The sequence below is a fragment of the Lemur catta genome, chromosome 4, assembly GCF_020740605.2.
Source record: "Lemur catta isolate mLemCat1 chromosome 4, mLemCat1.pri, whole genome shotgun sequence".
Lineage (NCBI taxonomy): Eukaryota > Metazoa > Chordata > Mammalia > Primates > Lemuridae > Lemur > Lemur catta.
The window spans coordinates 116,160,100-116,177,367 of NC_059131.1; the positions used below are offsets into that span (position 1 = coordinate 116,160,100).

The 17,268-nt window shown below is 34.9% G+C and overlaps 1 pseudogene; it reads left to right on the forward strand.

The window, feature by feature from the left end:
- The first annotated feature begins 6,352 nt into the window (after nt 1–6,352).
- Nucleotides 6,353–7,120, forward strand: LOC123636537 (annotated as a pseudogene).
- The last annotated feature ends 10,148 nt before the right edge of the window (nt 7,121–17,268 follow it).

Consider the following 17,268-nt stretch of genomic DNA (forward strand, 5'->3'; position numbering starts at 1 on the left):
ACATTCTCTTGTCCATTTTAATAATATAGGTCAAACTATAACAGTACCCATTCTTCCAGGTAAGAACCCCTCCTGTGCTTTGTGTTTTTAGTTTGTGACTTTTCATTTTGAAATTAATTCCAGTTTATAAAATATTGCAAAATATAGTACAAAGGATTTCTCAATACCCTTCACCCAGCTTCCCTGGAACAAAGACTTGGTGACTATTTTGGACCATGTAGCAACCTTGAGAAATGATGTCACTAAGGATAGTGGAGTAAAGGATCAAAGGAATGTGGGTTCTGAATAATTATGGAGCTGCAACACCAGCTGAGGACTGCCTGCTCTGGACCTCTTATTGGTGGGAGAGAAATAAACCTCTTTTTGTGTAGCCACTATTGTGGACTTTCCATTATATGCAGAATAATTTCTTCTTAACTGATATCTAAAGGCTTCTCACACTCCATCCCCATTACTATCATTCTAAGAATGTCCTGTAATGTTATATATTATTTTACTGCATATTGATCCTTTCCATGTTGTATTACTCCATAATACTGTTGGGAAGGAATTATATTCTGAAATACGGCTTCTGGATATTCATAATAAGCAGACATTATAACTTTTACACACAGTTATACAGGTTTATATACTTTCTAAACCCAATAGATCAGTAATGATAAGTATACCTTTATTATATGTAATCCCTATCCCAAATCATCTTTGAACTAGAAAACCTATCTTATGCTTTGAAATCAGATGTGCTTGGACTATTCAGCAGCTGTCTATGTAGTCAAAATGTGTCACAAATTCCCTATTCTAATAGTATCATTTGATTATTACCACATGGTTATAAGGTAGACAGGATGGAAATTATTGCTATTTAATGACTAAACTGTGATAAGATATAGCAAAATAACTTTCTCATGGTCTCATGCTGTTGAGTTATAGAATCAGGGATAGAAAATACTGTTTCTGTCCCTTGCTCTATGTCTACTCTTTAATACATAGCAGAAAAAGCATCTATGTATAATAAAAACCCATGTGGAATATTTTTTAAAATATTGAATTTTAAAACATGATAATTTCCAAATCCTTTAAATTGTATTATTTTTAGTGCCTCATATATTATTTTTTTACTTTCAAAAGAAGTCATTTCAAAATAAGTAGTAAGGGCTTAAATATATATTATCAGGTATCATCTCTGTAACAGCAAACAAATCACATACTTCAATTTAATCTATATCCTGAATGGTTAGTAAAAATGAAGCTGTATTATTTTTTATGTTTGTAGCCAAGTCGATTGTGATTTCCCCATTGCTGTAAGTTAATTGAAACCGATATTATAATATTACTTATTCCATAGTATATTTTTGGCACCATGAATACAATGTAATTTTAACAACAAGAATTACTGTGGCTAATGTTTACTTTTTGCTTCTTATTACAATTCATAAGTCATATACATATTTTAAATAAATTTTACTTGGTTAATTTCCAAAAGCTGTTTAGCTAAGTGTCCAAGGTAAGCTGTAATAATTACATGAGTGTTTTCACTAACAAAAAGATATGTAGGTTGTTTTTATTATAACAAGACACACACACATGTAATCAGAATATTCTGTAACTAAAGCAGAATTTATATGTTTACTGGGAGATGAGATAATTATTCTAGAATTGCCATGGAAACAAGGACATTTTAAGGCAGTCATCATTGAATCTTTATGACAGTTTATACTACTATCTCCCTATGTTTCAAATTTGCTTATATAGAAGTGTTGCTAGACTGCTAAAATAATTCACAAATTATTACATAGTTATTACCTTGCATTTGGTTCCCAGAAATGGAAAATTCATGCCTGCAAAGAATATGTCTGAGCATTCTTTTCTCATTTACCACGTGGTTGGTAATGTAGTAAAAACATTGCTAGCATATATAATAGTGCATAATGTAGAATACACATGATTTTCCTCATTTGTTGGTTTTTTCTTTTTTTTTTTTGTCACATTGAGCTACACGTACCAAGATGGCTTGACTGAGAAATTACCTTTGCTTTTTTTCTCCCACTATTGTGAACTCAGCATTAAAAATTTTATAAAAAGAGAGATTTTTCCATCCTCATTCCCTCAAAATGAGGGAGCAGCGCTTTGGGTCTTAGAAATCTGGGTTTCCCTGGCTCCACAATAGAGGACTTTGATGTTAAAATATAGGATTCAGAAAATACTGTTTTTGAATTAGAGGAGAGTAAGAATATTTAGTGTCAAATGAGTAGAAATAAATTGTCCTAGAAAGAGTTGGGGTTCTTGAGACCATTAGCATTTTACTCTTCACGCAGCACTCCAGAAGTAGCAGAGCCTCTGAACAGTATGACTGTGTGTATGTGTGGCATAAAGCATGATGTTCTGGGACCAAGGAGAAAGCCCTGCAACAAAATTAGACAAGGAGAGTGTGGATGTTGTCACCAGAGAAACTTACTCTCAAATGGATCATGCAAACTGAGCAAGGAGAAAAAGCAGACTGAGTCCACTTAGAGCTGTGCTGTCTAACATGGTAGCCATACCCACACACGGATATTTAAATTTGAATTTAAATGGGTTATTATGAGATAAAATTAAAAATCTAATTCCTAATTCATATTAGCCACATTTCAAATTCTCAATGGCCACCTGTGGCTAATGGCTACTATATTAAACCTCACAGAATAGATCATTTCCATCATCACAGAAAGTTCTATTGGACATATTTTCCCTAGACCCTATGCCATACTAAGGAGGGCAAAAATTAAAATGACTGAAATTTCATTTCACATTAATATATGATTTAGAAAATTAAGAAACATGGCATTTCTTGGATGCCCAGTTTTGAGGAAAAAATTTTTATTATCCCCATTAGATATTATTTCTCTCTCTTTTTCTCTCTTTCTTTTCTTTTCTTTTCTTTTCTTTTCTTTCTTTCTTTCTTTTTCTCTTTCTTTTCTTGTTTCTTTCTCTCTTTCTTTTCTTCTCTCTTTCTTTCCTTCTTCTTTTTTCCCTCAAAATGCATTCCTATAATTCTCAAAATGTTATGTGAAAAGTGCCCACAACAAAAAAGAAAAGTAAAAAAGTTCATGTGGCATCTGATATTGTAATGAACTACAACTGAAAGCAGATATTTCCTTAAAAGTTAGTATTTTCTCTTAAATTTGATATGAACATTTCTTTTCTAGTACCTGCAGATTCAAAGAAGAGGGGGAAAAATCACTCCCTCTGAAAACAACTAGAAAAACCACAAAAAAAAGTATAAAAGAAACATTTATTTGAAGGATTTGGACATCTTTGTAGGCAGTAAGAAAAGGAGATTTGACCACAGAAGTGAGTCAAGCATTCAGGCCCTCTTTACCCTAGAAATCTTTACTAATGCTGACAGTAGGTGTTTACTAATGCTGATAGTATTACTAATGTATGAGAAGCTGAACTGAGCTTCGATCAGAGTCATAGGTATGGAAGAAGTAGAATTGGAATTTACAGAACACCAAAGAGGAGTTTCCCTGGCAAACACCACAAAGCTCCAATGGGAACTTCCATAAAGGGCTACACACTATGAATAAGGGTAAACCAGAAATGGATCAGCCCTCACAGGGATGAATGAAAACTCAGCTTTAAATTCTATCAATACTTCAGTGAATTGAAGCAATCTGCAATTATTAATACACCTAACCTAGTAGTCTGCCAAAAACAAACTAAATTTACTCTGGAAGAATATATAATAATATTTTTCAGGGCTTCAAATTATCTCTATAATGTCTCACATATAAAAACTAGAACTTACTGAAAATAAGTGAGAATATAAGGATATAAGTTTATATGACCCAAACTCTACAGATATAATAGATTATTTCTCACAAGAAATTCAAATAATGAAGATACCAGAAACAAATTTTCAACAATTATTACTCTGTTCAAGTAATTAAATTGAGAATTTTGAAGGAAAACTGAAATTTTTTTAAAAACTGAAAATTCTATAACTGAAAAATACAACAGAAAAAATTAAGAATTCAACGAATGAGTTACAGTTGAAGAGAGACTAGTAAACTGGAAGACAAATTAGAAAAAATATTCTAACTAAAGCACAGATATTGTAAAGAATGAGAAATGTATAAAAAGGTATATGGAAAATATAAGACATGATAAATAGGCATAATATATATTTATTTGAAGCCATGTACAGAGGGAAAATAAAGGAAATGATGCAGAAACAATATTTAAACAGAAAATGGCTGAGAACACTCTAAAATTGGCAAATGACATTAAGCAATAGATTCAATAAGCTCTGCGAAATCTAATCAGGATAAACAAAAACAATAACAGCAATAATAACATCAAAAAATTACGTAGAAACATCATAGTAAAACTTATGTAAACCAAAATAAAGGCAAAGAGCTAATATCATTCCACTCTCCCTAGCTGTGTGGGAGCCTTGGAGATCATAAGCTTTGCAACTAGAGTATCTTAAAAAGCAGTAGCCTTGGTGCCACTGAAAGAGAAAAACTTCATTTGGAGCTCCTGAAAAGACCCATCCCAGACAACTGTCACCATTTAACCCTTTTGGCAGTTCATAGAAAAGCTCTCTTCTCAGAGCTTGTATTTTTGTGACCTGACTCAGAGCTGTGAGATCAATGTTATTTCCAGTGCATTTGTAAAAAAAAAAAAAATAATAATAATAAAATCAACAATGGTTTAATAACATAGCTGCTTGAGTCAGCATTATGAGTTGGGGCTAACAAGTGGCTGGTTAAAAATATAAAGAAATACTTGAAAATGACATGTCCATATGGGACTTTGATAAACCCCAACGTATACCTGGGAATCTAGAAGGTCGTGCACATACATAGAGCTGTATATGTCCAGGGTTAGGGGCTGGCCCAGGAAATATCTAAAAAAAAGCCCTAACCTAATACTTGTGATTTACCTTTAAGTTCTGCGTGAGCAGGAACTAAAGGTTAAAGAAAAGTTTTAAACTGCCTGTTGGAGCGTGGAAAGCATACCCCAATGCACACACAGACACACACACCTTCAGCAGAGGCTGGGAGATTATACACATTCAAGACACTTTAGAAAATCTCTGTCTAATCGTTAGAGTAGCACTTAGCTAACTGAGCAGAGACTCCAGTGGCCACGCTCAACAAAGATTACAGGCTTTAGAGAATTAGTTCAGGAAAGCCACTAAACAAACAAACAGCAACAATAACAGCAAAGAACAAGAACAAATGTTGCGGACTGGATTTCCAGAGTTGACACATTGTATTATTTAAGATGTCCAGTTTTTACACACAAAGCAGCAGAAAAGTATGGCCTATTCACAAGAAAAATAAATGAAAACAATAGAAATTGTCCCTGAGGAAGTCCAAATGTTTGTATTACTAGACAGCTAGCACAGCTTAGCACAGTTAGACAACTCAGAGGGGCATAACTTAGTTGTTATAAATATCTTCAAAAAACTAAAAGAAACTATATATAAAAAATTAAAAGACAGTATGAGAACAATGCCTCACCAAATAATATGAATAGAGACATAAAAATTATTTTAATGAAGAACAAATTGAATTTTTAGAGTGGAAAGATACAATAACAGAAATTAAAAATTCACTAAAGAGTCTCAACAGTAGCTTTGAGTAGGCAGAACAAACCAGCAAATCTAAAAACAGATCAAATTAAATTATCCCATCAGAGGAATGGAAAAAAAAGAAGAAAAATAAACATAGGCTCAGAAACCAGTGAGACACCATCAAGTGTACCAACATACGCATAATGTAAGGTTCAGAAGGAAAGGAGAGAGAATGAAAGGGGGAGAAAGAATAATTGAAGAAATTATGGGCAAAAATTTCCCAAATTTTGTGAAAAGAATTTATCTGCACATCCAAGAAGCTCAACAAATTACAAGCAGCATAAACTAAAAGAGATTCACACATTGATTATCTCATATTCAAGCTGTCAAGGGCCAAAGGCAGAGAGAAACTTAAAATCAGCAAGAAAAATGTAGCTCATCATTACCAGGGATCCTTGAAAAAGACAATGTTGACTTCTCATGGGAATCAATGGAGTTGAGAAGGCAATGGGATAACATATTCAAAGTGCTTGAAATAATAGCCAAGAATTTTATATCCAGCAAAAATAACCTTCAAAAATTAAGGAGAAAGGTGGTTCCACACACAAACATGGGTCATATTATCACAGAAGTGGATAGCTGGGCAGTAGTGGTGTTTTTTCTTTGGCAGGGTAAAGTACTCTGTGTAGATCTTGACTCTTCAGTGTCTTCCCTCTGGAATTATACAAAGTTCAAAAAAGATGTCCTTCATCCTTTGAAAAGAGCTTATTGTAAAAACAAAAAAAATAGATGTCTTAAGGATATGACTCCAAGACCACTGTATTTTCTCCAGAAGGTCACTTGCACCAAGTTGAATGTACCATGGAAGCATCAAACATGCAGGCACCTGTTCAGGAATTTTCTCAAGCAATGATGTTTTGCTTGCAGCAGAAAGACACAACATCCACAAGCCTCTTGATGAAATCGTTTTCTCCAAAAATATTTATGGACTCAGTGAGGACATGGCTTGCAGTGTGGCAGGAAATGCTAATGTTCTGACTAATAAACCAAGGCTCATTGCTCAAAAAAGTATTTATAATGGTTTCAGAAGCCAATTCCTAAGAGCAGTTGGTTACAGCACTGTGTAATATCAAACAAGCTTATACACAGTCCGGAGGAAAACGTCCCTTTGGTATTGCATTACTGTACATTGGCTGGAATAAGGACCATGGCTTTCATCTGTATCAGAGCGGCTCTAATGGAAATTATGGGTAATGGAAAACCTTATGCATTGGAAATAATAGTGCTGCATCTGTGTCAGTGTTAAAACAAGAATGAAAGGAAGAAGAAATGACTTTGAAGTCAGAACTTGGTTTAGCTATCAAAGTGTTAAATAAGGACATGAATGTTAGCAAACTGCTGAAAAAGTGGAAATTGCCATATTAACAAGAAAGAATGAAAAAACATAATCAGAGTTCTCAAAACAAAGTGGAATAGTTGATCAAAAACCATGAGAAATAAGAAACTAAAGCTAACCATGAGAAGAAAGAAAGAGAACATAAATAAAAAGATAAATAAAAGACAAAATATTGGGATTTTAGAACTCATTCAGGGTGCAATTTCTGTGTAAAAGATTTCCTAATCTTCCAACCTGAGAAAGCTTTGAATTTTTTTTTAACTTGTGCAAAACATCACATTCTGAATTGTATGCTGGTCATTTCTGAATACTTTATTGTAATGATGATTATTTTCATGGACATTTTAATCTTATTTTTGTTGGAATAAAACTTGGAAAGAAGGGTAAATTTTTAAAAATGAAGGTGAAATTGAGACAGTCACAGATAAACAAAAACTGACTTTGTCACTGCTATTGAAATTACATCGGGGAAGGATACCAATTGGATATCAGACTGGGATGGGGGGTGGGGGGAGAGGATGGGTGTATGCCTACATGACGAGTGCATTGCGCACCCTCTGGGGAATGGTCATGCCTGAGGGTGCAGACCCGGGGAGGTGGGGGGGGAGGGGATCGAGGTATGAATACATGGCGAGTGCCAGGCGCACTGTCTGGAGAGTGGGAGCGGACGCGCTTGGGACTCTGACTCGGGGGGATGGGCGGGACAGGGACAATGTATATGATCTGAACTTATGTACCCCCATGATGAGCTGAAATAAAAAAAAATATATTAAAAAAAAAAAAAAAAAAAAAAAAAAGAAATTATATTGGTGTTAATTCAAATCTAGTTGTCTTAAATTATGATGCTAAATGTAATCTGAGAAAAACCACTAAGAAAACATCTCAGGAAATATAGTAAATAAGACAAAAGAATTAAAATGATATAGTAGAAAATGTCTATTTAACACAAAAGAACAGTGACAGAGGTATTAAAGAAACAAATAAGTCATAAGACATACAGAAAACAATGGCAAAAGACAGGTGTAAATTCTTCCATATTAAATAGTAACTACATCAACTGTAAATGTACAAAAAACCCCAATGAAAAGGCAAAATTTTGTAGAGTAGATTAAAAATAATGAACCAACTACATGCTTTCTATAAAAGACATTGATAGGTTGAAAATACAAGGATGGAAAAAATATATACCATGCAGAAAGTACCCAAAAGAGAGCTAGAGTGGCTATATTAATATCAGACATAATAAACTTTAAGAAAAAATAACTATAGAAAAAAGACATTTTATAGTGATAAAAATAAAAATTTATGAAGACAAATTAACATTTATTAACATACATACCTAACATCTGAACTACAAAATCCATAAATCAAAAATTGACAGACTCAAAAGAAGAAATAGACAATTCAACAATAACAGCTGAATACATCAATATCCACATTCAGTAGTGGCTAGAACAACTATTCAGAAGATAATCAAGGAAATTGAGTTCTTAGACAACACTATAAACCAAGATATAATACACATCTGTAAATCACTGAACCCCAAAACATCAGAATATATATCATATCCAATGTACACAAATCATTTTCTACGATAGATCATATATTAGGCCATAAAACAAGCCTCAGTAAAATTAAAAGGGATAAAAATATACAAATTGAGTTCTACAACCACATTGGGATGAAATTAGGAGTTGATAACAGAAGGATTTTGTGCAATTCACAAATACATGAAAATTAAAGAATACTCTCCTAATTAATGGGTCAAAGGAAAAATTACAAGGGAAATTATATAATATTTTGAGAAGGATGAAAGTGAGATTACAACATAATACATACAAGATGCAGGAAAAGCAATGCTCATAGAGAAGTTTATAGCTGGAAATGCCTATATTAAAAAAGAAGAAAGATCTCTAATCAATGTTATCCTTCCACCTTGTAAACTAGAAAAAAACAGATAAAATAAACCTAAAGGAAGCAGAGGAAAGAAGTAATAGATTAGATCAGAAATTAATGAAATAGATTACAAAAAATCAATAGAGAGAAAAGCTATGAAGCTAAAAGTTGGTTCTTTAAAATGATCCACAAAAGTGACAAGTCTTTACCTATAATGACCAAATGAAAAAAAAAAGGACTCAAAATACTAAAATCAGGAATGAAAGAGTAGACATTACTACGAATCTTTGTATATGAGAATGCTATGAACTATTCTATGCCAACAAATTAAACTATATAGACAAAATGGAGAGATTCCTAAAAACACAAAAAATGCAAAACCTGACTCAAAAAAAGGAAAAACTCTGAATAGACCTATATAGTGCACAGAGATTGGGTTAGTAATCAAAAACACTTTCCACAAAGAAAATAGTTAACAGGTATATTAAAAATGCTCAACATCACTAATCGTCAAGGAAATGCAAATTAAAATCACAATGAGATATCATCTCACCTCAGTTGGAATACCAATTTTCAAAAAGTCAAAAAATAACAAATGTTGGTGAGGATGTGGAGAAAGGGGAATGTTCATACACTGTTGGTAGGAATGCAAAGTAATATACCCACTATGGAAAACAGTATGGAGGTTCTGCAAACAATTAAAAATAAAACTACCATATGATCCAGCAATCCCACCACTGAGTATATATCTGAAAGAAAGGAAATCAGTATATGGAAAAGACATCTGCCCTCCTGTGTTTATTGCACCGCTATTCACAATAACCGAGACATGGACTCAGCCTAGGTGTCTATCAGTGGATAAATGGCTAAAGAAAATATGGTGTATATATACACAATGGAATATTATTCAGCCACAAAAAAGAACAAAATCCTGTCATTTGCATCAACATGTATGGAACTGGAGATCATTCTGTTAAGTGAAATAAGCCAGGCACAGAAAAATAAATATGCATGTTCTCATTCATATGTAAGTGCTAAAAAAGTAGATCTCACGGAGGTAGAAAGCCGAATGCTGGTTACCAGACTCTTGGAAAAGAAGAGGGGAGGGGAGATATGAAGAGAAATTTGGTTAATAGGTACAAAAATACAGTTAGATAGAAATAATAAGTTCTAGTATTCAACCATGCAGTAGGAAAATTATAGTTAATGATAATATATTGTATGTTTCAAAATAGGTTAAAGAAGAATTATAATGTTTCCAGCACACAAAAAAGACATTTTTGGAGAGATGAATATTCTAATTATCCTGATTTGGTCATTACATATTGTATACATGTATCAAAATATCACATGTATCCCAAAAATATGAAAAACTAAGATAAATACAAAAAAAGACCATAGATCTAAATGTAAGAGATACTCTTAGAAGACAACATGGGTAAATCTATGTGACCTTGAATTAGGTAATACTTTCTTAAATATGACACCAAAAGTATGAGTGACAAAAGAATAAAATATATTGGATTTTACGGACATTGAAAACTTTTCACTTCAAAGTACACTAACAAGAAAGTGCAAAGACAACCCATTGAATTGGAGGAAATATTTACAAATTATATATCTGATAAAAGACTTCTATCTAGAATATAGAAAGAATTTTCACAACTAAAAAAATAAATAGAGAAATAATCTGATATAAAAATGGGCAAAGGATCCAAATAGATATTTCTCCAAAGAAGATATACAAATGGCCAATGAGCACAGAAAAAAAATCTCAATGTCATTTATAATTCAGGAAATGCAAATCAAAACCATAATGAAATCAAAGCCATACCTGTGTTTACTCTTATGACCATGTATCCAAGGTGAAATTCCACTGCAAGTCCAGGTGAGCCTTCAGTGAAGAGAAAGGTGATTACAATGCAAACAAAAGTAGAAATAATTAAGCATTGGAAGAAAGGCCGGAAGCCGTCATTCATTGGGAAAGCATTAGGCTTCAGTCGCTCGACTATCAGAACAATTATAAAGGATAAAATGAGAATAATGGAACATGTGAAAGGCAGTGCTCCAATGAAAGCATCAGTTATAACTAAGCAGCAGAGTGGATTAAGTATTGAAATGGAAATATTATTATTGATTTGGTTAGAAGATCAAAATAAGTGTTAACATTCCTATTAGCCTAAGAATTCAAAGAAAGAACACAATAGTTTCTGTAACTTATTATTACAGTACAGGGGTATTGTTATTATTACTGTATTACACTGTATTACTATTACCACATATAAGCCATTATAGTATTATATCAATTAAGACACTGTGATATTGGCACAAGGTAGACAAATAGGTCTGCCATTGTTGTAAGAGGACCCAGTCAACCACAGAGCCCTGTATTGCTTCCAGAGAATAGCTGGAAACTAACTGGAGGGGACAATTGCAACTAGGGGATGCCAAACCCTGGAAAAGGACCTTGGATTCTGCCACAGGACATTTGACTCCCTACCAGCTAGCTTGCACAGGCTCCCAGAGATTTCATTATCCTCACATGGCACCATATTTTATAATTTTCAAACTTTTGAACTGCACTTGTCACGTTATGGCAGATTGTTACAGGAATTCCTCAGAGTCACCTAGGAAGGATATAATTTTGGAGAGCTGACTGTTTATCTAGTGGCTGGGAATGCAGCATGTATTAGCATAGTTTCATTTAGTGTAAGCATCTCCCCAAAGGCCTAGCCTTCTAACCTAATTTAATCAGGAATGAGCTGCACCTCTGGGGGATGCATCATTTCCTTCGGCTACACATTCCCACACTGTTGGCCTACCCTTGCTCTTCCAATACACAGAAGAGAATACTATATATTTGGTCCAGGATCAGCCGTTATATTTAATGTCTCCTACCTGACTAGATATTTATATATTGTGGACCCCTTTGTCTTATCTTACTGCTTTCATTCAACCAATTGCCTGCCTCAATAGTTGATATTTGTCTAATGTTTTAAGTCCTATAAATCTATCTGGTACTTGACACAAAACCCTCGATAACACTACTTAATTCATTTCCTTTATTTGAAAATAGGTATAAAAATACATCATACTAAATAGTAACAGTCAAGTGAATACATAAATATGTTCTGTGAAATGTTTTCAATTATAAGGTAATATTTCCACATTAGTTAAGGTCGGATAACTGTTATAATAAACTCATAAACTTTAAATCATGTAAATTTATTTCTCATTTATATAACAGATTAGACTGCATTTAGTTAGGAGTGGGGAGGAGAAACTTCTGCTGCTCCCCCCAGTTATTCAATTGCTAAAGTTGCTTCAGTCTCTGCTATCAAAAAGTGGCTTCTTGAGTCTCCTTAGGTATTGGCATTGCACTGACAAATAGGAAATGAACACCGAGGATCATGTGAGAGGTGTTTTGTTTTTTTTTTGAGACAGAGTCTCACTCTGTTGCCCGGGCTAGAGTGAGTGCCGTGGCGTCAGCCTAGCTCACAGCAGCCTCAAACTCCTGGGCTCAAGCGATCCTCCTGCCTCAGCCTCCCAAGTAGCTGGGACTACAGGCAAGCGCCACCATGCCTGGCTAATTTTTTCTATATATATTTTTAGTTGTCCAGCTAATTTCTTTCTATTTTTAGTAAAGATGGGGTCTGGCTCTTGCTCAGGCTGGTCTCGAACTCCTGAGCTCAAACAATCTGGCCGCCTCGGCCTCCCAAGTGCTAGGATTACAGGCGAGAGACACCGCCCCGGCCTGAGAGGTTTTTATAGCCTAGGCGTGAAAGGCCTGACATTGTTTCCACTGATTTCCATTGACTAGTACTCAGTCACATGGCCTTACCTAACTGAAAAAGAAGCTGGGAAATGTAGTTTTCTTGCATGCTCAGGAAAAAGAACTGATTTGATAATGTTAGCATCACAATATTAAAGCTCTCTATTTACCTGATCATTTTGGTTATTCCCTTTTATACAGTATAGTAATGCAATCATTAAATTTACATTCAAGAATGGGACAAAATGAATATGAATAAATTCTTTGGAAATTGAGCAGTTAACTGCCTGACATATAGTTTGGCTCAGAGAGTAAAAACAAAATACTAAGACAAAGATTGGGAAGAGTTATCTGCCCAGTTATGGTAGACAGGTTGGTGGTAGGGTAGGGGGAGAGAAGAAGAGTATATAGCAAACCTGTAGGCCAGTCTGTGGGATAGAAGAGAGCTATTGCAACAAGTTTTTGAAATGTAGACATACAGAAATAGCTTAATGGAAACTGTGAATAAGTGAAGGAAAAAGCAGTGGACTTCAAAACAAACAAAAATCTGAGAATCAGTCAAAGCTATAAGCCACACTAAAAAAAATAACAGAAACAAAAACCCAAACAGTGTCTTTCCTTGCCAAGGGTCAATATTTTTCCACCACTCTTGGGGGGGGGAGTGCTACCTTAAGTTCAAAAGATAGTAAAAGTGTTTTCAAAAAATTATCTATTTCCTTCATGATTAAAACCATCTGGTTAGCTAATCACACTTTTACAAGATTAAATTTATGTTAACGGTATCCTCCTTATTGTTCCTTCTTTGGAAGGATGTAGGTAGAAATTTCAGACCATTACAAATAATATGTCAGCATTTATTCTAAGCTTGATTGAAGACAGGGCAATAAGAACACAATTTTGTGCCCTAAGGCCAAGTTTATGGTGGTATACCAACAAAAGGAATGAAGTATTTTTGGAGTCAGGTGACATGGGGTCCAGACCCAGTTATGAGGTTAAATAATTTTATGAAATTGAATAATACTTCCCCTAAAGTCTTCTCCCATTTTTAAAATAAAGGAAAAGGAAACATTTTAAGTGCCCACAAAGTATCAAGCACCTTAATTACACACTCACATTAAATATTTCAAATAACTTTATACACTTTTGATGCCACACATCCCTTTGACCTACCTATCTCTGATTTCTGCTGCAGCTCTGGTGGACAGTTTTATGTGCACTAAGTGATTTTCACATATCTCCACTGTTCTGCCTCTACAGCTTCAAGAGCCAGCTGGGATCCTTTGCAAAGACAACCTGAAATTTTGAAGGAATTAATGACCCTGGGGACAACTCTCAATCAGTAGGGAACGAATGCCCCAGCCTCTTGTCCTTTGGAGCAGCATTTCTAGGAGGCATTCTGAACCACTCTCGGAAGTCCTGGTGGAATTAAGACCTTGTTACCTAAGTAGAAAACTCGATAATGAACCATTATCCTGTTGGCTTTTCCTTTCTCAGTCTCATTTTCCCTGCTTTTCTACTCTTGCATCCTGGGATCGTGTTTCAAATAAGTTACCTGCACCTACCTTCTTTACTCAGACTCTACTTTTGGGGGAGCTCACTGTAAGACACTAGATTTGAAGAATTTCATTTTATAACTAAGGAAACTGAGACACTATCCAAAGTCATGTGGCCAATAAGTGATAGAGCTTTCATTACAAATTTAGCACACCATGATACAAACCCCATGCTTTTATGCATATCACCCACGATGATCGCTTGAGTTTCTTTTCACTTCTAATCATCCTGAAACTATACATCTGCATTATTTTTTCTCCTTTGCATTATGTTTCTAATATCATTCACTGAGTGACTAGTACCATGACAGATAAAAATAGTAAAAAAAAAATTAAAGATACCATTTATATATCATTTACAAGAAAAGACAGAAATACATATTATTATATTTATATACTCAGTAGCAATTTCAATAGCATATTTTAAAAATATTTGTTTCATTATTCTCCTGGGACAGTGCCATCATTCTCAGTGTTCTCAGCATAAACCGAAAACCAAAGGGTAACAGATCCCTGTAGGCTGAAAGTAGATATCTTAACCTTTTCCCCAGAGGTCAATGGCAAAAAAATGACATTAGAGATGAAATACCCTGAGATTTATACCCTGATTTAAACACTGACCTTGCCCCAACTATTACGTGTGCTGTGCTTTTCTATATTTGCTCCATACTGAAAGATGAAAAGACACAAGAGAAGTATCACTGATAGCAATTTATTTCAGAAAATAATGGTATTGGTAAAATATCATTTGAAATACTCAAATCTCAATCAAGTCTAATTAATCACTGACATCATCAGCCTGATGGTGTTGCTGGAAAGCTCATGTATCAATTTTCTGAGATAGTGAAATAGAATTATCAGCAGCAGCAGCATTTCTGATACATTTTAAAATACATTACCAGTCAGAAAATAGATAAGATTGATTTCATTGTTGTTATTTCTCTACAATGTAAAATATTATATTGGGTGTGTTTTATGTATGTGTATACTTATGTCTTTGAGTAGTTTTCAACTGACTTTGCAGAGAAGAGAAAATAATAAGTCTAATGACCATGGTATTTATTATCATAAGTCAAAAAAATGGTGTTCTTACATTTATCAGTCTCAACACACTTGAGCAATATAGCTAAATTGGCCACTTATTGCATTCCTAAGTCTATTTTCAATTATTTTAATTTCCGGGTCACTCATTTTGCATTACCTTTCTGTCTTATTCTAGTCATCTCTTTCAAACAATTAGCTCTTGATCTTCATCTAGTTGTCACTATTCTTGGTAATTTCGTGTATTTCAAAGTATTGTCCTCTTCTCACTGGTGGCTGTTAAACGCCACTACAATATTGTTTTCCTGGATAAAGTTCCAGTGTCCCTCTCTTGATGGTCCCCTTTTGCAGTGGTCCCCAACCTTTTGACACCAGGGACTGGTTTTTGAGGAAGATAGTTTTTCTGCTGATGGGGGCGTGTTGAGGGGGCATCACTACCTCGGCTCCACCTCGGATCATCAGACCTTGGATTCTCATGGGGAGCGCCCAACCTGGATCCCTCTCATGAGCAGTTTGCAGTGGGGTTCACACTCCTATGAGGGTCTGATGCCCCCGCTGATCCGATGGGGGCGCTGGGCTCCTGCGGTGCTGCAGGCCAGATAGGGTATTGGGGTGGGCACAGGTGGGGCTTCGCTCACCCGCAGCTCACCCCTTGCTGTGCCGCCTGGTTCCTGGCAGGCTGCAGACTGGTGCAGGTACACAGGCCTGGGTGTTGGGGACCACAGCTTTGTCTCCTAAAGTATTCTCTGATTTCCTTGAAACAGCAATGGCAAGAGGAATGTGACTGCAGACAAGCAAGCTATTCATTACAGAGCCAAATAATACCTCTGCCAGGTTATTCTGTTGGAAGATTTTTATTTATTGGATCATTCATTGAGAAAGTAACATTCTCTTATAAAAGAGCAAATTCTTTATCTTTTTCTTTTTTTACATGTCTGTATAATATGGAATTGAAGTGATAACTGGAACCAGAGCAAATAAAAGACAACACTATTATGATGATATTCCTATGTTTTACTTACTCATATCCCCACCAACTTCATAAAGGATTTCATGAAACTTACAATAAAAGCAGAATTTGCACATGGAATTTAAAATAAGAATGAAAGACCAATACTACATAGATATCGGAATATTTTCACATACAAACTAAAAACTGGTGTGCCATAGCCTTAACCGTTACCATCTAAGAAACATGAACACTCCAACTAAATAGGTTCTGAAAGTACGAATCTTAACTAAAACTAGGTTACCATGCATAGTTGTCAACCACAGCTGATTGGTTAGCAGAACACATTTCAGTGGGACTAACCTACCGCAAAGAAACCCTGCACTGTTAAACAGCTGGGGAGAATTAGTCTTGGAAACAACCTCCAAGGAAGCCTTCCCACCCAAAAAAAGTATTTTTCCTTTTGCCTCACATGCACACAGTTTGACATTTTTCTTTTAACATTGTTACAGTAGCTGGAGTTCCACAGTTAAAGTTAATTAAGATTAATATGTATCACCTTCAAAATGCAAATAATTAAGGCATAGTAAATAATTATCAGTCACACTGTAGTCTGATTAGTTTGCTTATGTTCAAAATTGAAAAATTTGATATGTCATCCGATAATGATGAGGAGCTGAAGAATGGGAGTAGCAGCAGTAGGGTAGGTAGACTGAAGTTAAGTAATTTTGGAACTTGTCTCAGTCTCCCCTTACCTGACCCAATCTAGCATATTACATCAGAACAGTCCAGAATGACCACGGCCCTTTCATTAGTCCTCATTTAAATGAAATTCAAATGAATAAATACATATATACATAAAAGATGTCATTAATTTTTGGTATGAATTCATACCCTCTGTAATCTTGCCCTATATACTAATATTTGTGGATATTTGTTTACCATCAACCTGCATTAAACACACTATACCTGATTCTCAAAGTGTAGTTAGACCAGCAACCTCGGCACTACCTGGGAAAGTACTGGAAGTTCAAATTCTTGGGCTTCCCCGCAGATGTACTAAATCAGAAACTCTGGGGCTGAAGCCCAGTGTTTAAA